The following is a 4,475-nucleotide window of genomic DNA, read 5'->3' as shown; positions in this document are numbered from 1 at the left end:
AAAAAAAATGACAAAGACTTAATCATGTATTACTTGCCTTCAGCAGTTTATTCTGTCTTCCGATACCATTAATTCTCTTTGTGATGATTATTATGGCCTGGTACAATAAAATATGAAATGTTTGATCGCATAAGGGGTTAAGTGCCATTTGTATAGATTTCAAAGTAAGTCCACGAACAGGCCTTTCGAAAGATACCTCACTTGTCAGAGTTAGGATTGAAAACATCCCTTATTTTGTCATATTTATCTTCTTTTTTTTGAGCAGGTGTAATTGCAATTATATAAACTTGACAATAGATTTTTGCTGTCAAAATCTTGATACAATGCGTTGTGTCTGCGTCAAAACTGTGTCTCCATTTTGTCAACATGAAATTAACCAATAAGGAACGACACACGTCGTCTATTGGACATCATTATAGTTGACGCGTTTTATCACGATCTTGTGATACGTGGATTCTTGTTTGTCAGTGAAGGTCTAACTGGTAATTAAGTATACGTGGCGTTTTTATCATGGTGTTTTGTTTAATAACCATTTTGTAATGGTGTTTCAATTTTCATCTGCTCAAACAAGGCGTCAATGAGGTGCCGTGCTCGGACCTAGTTCAAACTTTATTTGTGGCGATCCAGTCCTGGAACTTTGAGACATCTGCGTAGACGCCATATTTCCCACGATCTGCGCAGCCCTCGCCCCAACTAACCACGCCCCCAAGGTACCATACCTTGTCACCCTCGTCATAGAATACCAAAGGGCCACCACTGTCTCCCTGCACAAAAAAAGACAACAAAATCACAATGGAAAAGAACCAAAACAAAAAGACAGTCAAAAGTTTGTCGACCTTCGTCCCGCTTTCGGGCAAATCAAATTACATAATAATTCAGTACGTGTATATGTGTGTGTGTTTCCCATGTCATGAATGTGCTATGATTTAAAAAAAAATATGATAATAATGATTTTTTTTTTTAAAGACGAAAAACTTAAAAAAAAAAACTGATTGCTATAAGTCCCCATCTCTAAGTTCGCTAGTTACGCTGAATAAAAAAAGAATGCTGGATTAATTCTGCGATTTCCTCGCATAATGAAAAAACAAATTACAGAAAACCTGTTCAAAATCAAAACTCATTTTTCACACACACACACACACACACACAAAATGCGATATGAGAGAAACATGAAACTGAACGTGCAGCAAGGTGTTGCCATTTTGAGGATCAGTCATGCCATCAGTAATTAAAAACATTTGGAGAATTCTGCATCTGAAACAAGCAGTTGCCTTGAATTGTGATGGAAAACAAAATGCTCTTATCTTACGTAAGATAATTCATGGTACTATATCTTCTAAAACACAAGCGATGAACTAAAAAAAAAAAGAATCACACTTTTTTAATTTTTGCGATGCAGCACGATACTATATCGAAATGTTAACATAGAGAGTGGTTTGCGGTATACCATGTGGGAAGTTCAGAAAAGGACTTAGAGTGGAAATGCGGGGAAAGTGAAAATGAAAGTGTTTATTTAGAGTACACAGTCTTCTTGTGCAGTGTGTATCGTTGTGATACGAAGGTGGAGTGACAAAATGTTGTTTCCGGTATTTCATTGGTTCGATGCAATATATCGTAAACGACTCTTTTTCTTGTATTAATGACAATGTAAAAAAAAAAAACGAAAATTACTCTTTAGAAAATGGATTCCTTTCAAGTTCTTTTCATGACTCATTTTGGGTGCATATATTTCCTTGTCACTGTTGAATACAGTATGGGTAGGGATCCGCACATGGACTTGAATCAAAGTTACCAGGAAAGACGAACAAAACAATTTATAGATTATTTGGGATTTCAGAATTCATTATGAATCGGGTTAACTTGGTGTGTCCATCACAATTGCCCTTACCTGGCAGGCATCCTTTCCACCAGCCCAGTATCCGGCACAAATCATGGTAGAATCGATTGAACCTGGGTATGCATCATCGCAGGCGCTATCCGAGACAATGGGTACGTCGACTTGCTGTAAGTAGTTACTCGCTCCCACAATTTCTACGTGCGAGAAGAAGAGATATACGAAAACAAAAAAATTGATGCGATGTTGTTGTTTTAGCGTTCTTTCTCTCTCTCTTGTTATCCTTTTTTGTCATTACTTCCCTTATACGCCCTATTTAGTCTTCGTCTCTGGCATTGGAAAATACTGCGAACAAAATAGATAGGGCCTATAGAGCCTATGGACTGAGATGGAATATTCACATGGCTATCTATCTATTGTATCGAGAGATTCTTCATCGGACTTTGAACACCTGTCCTTGGTTCATTCAGGGAGGTGGGACACCTCCCTGGTTCATTGCAGGAGTATATTGCATAACGCATATCCACTTGAGCTTGGACTTAAAGAGTGACTCTGGCATGTCCGGACCTACGTTCTTCTGGAGCTAATGTTTCATCGCCGTAGTACAGTGTATATGATATAGGCTTTTCTCTCACAAAAGTGTTGCAAGTAGTTGGCATGAAAGAACAGTATCATGGTCACCTGGCTTATAGGCACCATATTCCGTTTCCTCAATTAGTGACGACACGGCTATTTTACTCTCATTATAGATTTTACTCTATGTAACTTTAAACAACCCAGAAAATGAACAAGAAGAGAGCACGAGTGGGTTTGAAATTAAATTTAAGTCCAAGCCCCATGCAACCTATTATCTGCGCCCTAATCATTGAACTCTTTGATCACGTTGATCAAGCACATTGCGTTGATGATGCAAATTTATTTCAGTGTTTTAACGTTTCTAATTTTATTTGATTCATTACATGTAACACACTTTCTATACAGTCCATAGGCTGTGGTCACATGTGCTTTGGCATTTGACCCTTGAACTCTTCCTCCTTTATAGTTTCGTTTGACTATTACTACTACATGTACTCTCTACTCACGAGGGCACTGCATTCTACAAGCTAAGCTTTTAACCCTATAAAGCCCAAGGGGGGCACGTTGTGCCACCCCTACCAGATTTTCATTCGCCACTCCTTCGCCCTTAATCCAATTTTAACCAAATTTGGTCACTTTTCCTAAAATCTTATTCCAAACATTTTGATATATAATTTAGCTATATTTGATATTGCTGGTTGCCATGGCAACCATAAACTGGCAACCATGTCAGTCAGATTTTGCGTATTTTTCTGTTCCAATTCCAATTAACAATATTATAATGTATGAAATGGGCGTTTCTTGGTTGAAATTTGCTGAAGAAGCAAAATGTGAAGTAATTATGGCCCTGAAATATTTGTCCTATTATTTCCTTTGTTTTTCTGTGACAACGGCATAAAACAATAGATATTTGAAAATAACAGTATTTTCCAAAGATTGCCGTTCTATTTTGTGTCATTTTGATTCCTTCACCCAAGTTATACCTCTAATATCATTTGTTTATCACATTATCAATCTGCAAACTTAAAATTCCAATATTATGGGAATATGAAATATGATAACTATGTATGTACCTATGCTAAGCAATACATCACAGGTCTCATAATGTATTTCTTTATTTTGTTATGAATAGCACCCCCACGTGCTGACCTTGAGAAATTACAACCATAAGAAATAATGAGCTTTGACTTGCACATCTTTTATGGCAAATATGAAAAATATTGGTCTATGATAAGACATAATATACTGGGGATAAAGAAAGTATACAGAAAATCATGTTTTTAACATATTTCCTATGTATTTCTTTATATTTTGGTAAACAGCGCCCTTTAGTTTGACCTTGAAAAAAAATTCAAGTATGCGGTCATGTTGAGTATGAGTTGCTCTATACCCATGTGCCAAATATGACGATGAAACATGAAACAATAACAAAGTTGTATAGGGGGAGGGGCACAATGTGCCCCCTCCCCCCTCGGGCCTGGGAATGGTCAAAATAGCTTGGGCTTTATAGGGTTAAGCAGTTCCCTCCATTTCCGACATAACCGAGAACACACGTACTCTCCTGGTCCCCCCAGCCTGTAACCCAGGCGGTGGTGCCAGCTGCCGGGGGAGTGCTTCGCATACAAGCCACTGAGACTCCGTCACTGTATGTCACCGAACGCCTGAGCTTGATAAGAGCCACGTCGTTGGTAAAGCTCGCGGCCCCGTAGTTCTCGTGGAGAATGATTTTCGATGCCGTGAATTTCTGGTAGTACTCTCCCTCGTTGTCGATGTGGTGAGCACCCAGCACAAACTCATAGTCGCTCTCGTCAGGACTGCCAAAGATGCTGTTGGGTATGTAAGGCACCATTCTTGGGATTAATGTTAAAGCAAAAGGGAATTTTTCTTTCTTACCTCGATCATGAGATGTTAGTCTAATCTCACGCTCTCAGCGTTCGTCTCACTTTTGCCTCAATTCCTTACAAGATATGGACCGGTAACCGCGACCAGTTACCAGCTTGCTTTGACGCGCTCATGAAATACACAGAAATAGAGTAAATTCTGCATATTCCACGTCGTTTATACT

The 4,475-nt window shown here is 38.7% G+C and overlaps 1 pseudogene; it reads right to left on the bottom strand.

Annotated features, from left to right (window-relative positions):
• Positions 1-554: 554 nt before the first annotated feature.
• LOC139711368 (trypsin-1-like) lies at positions 555-4,259 on the bottom strand (annotated as a pseudogene).
• Between the last annotated feature and the right edge of the window lie 216 nt (positions 4,260-4,475).

The sequence above is a fragment of the Diadema antillarum genome, unplaced genomic scaffold (genome assembly GCF_040938485.1).
Source record: "Diadema antillarum isolate AM-2024a unplaced genomic scaffold, OU_Dant_1.0 seq00001649_RagTag, whole genome shotgun sequence".
In the NCBI taxonomy this organism is placed as follows: Eukaryota; Metazoa; Echinodermata; class Echinoidea; order Diadematoida; family Diadematidae; genus Diadema; species Diadema antillarum.
The sequence above is the reverse complement of the archived record's forward strand: the minus strand, read 5'-3'. Positions and strand labels throughout refer to the sequence as shown.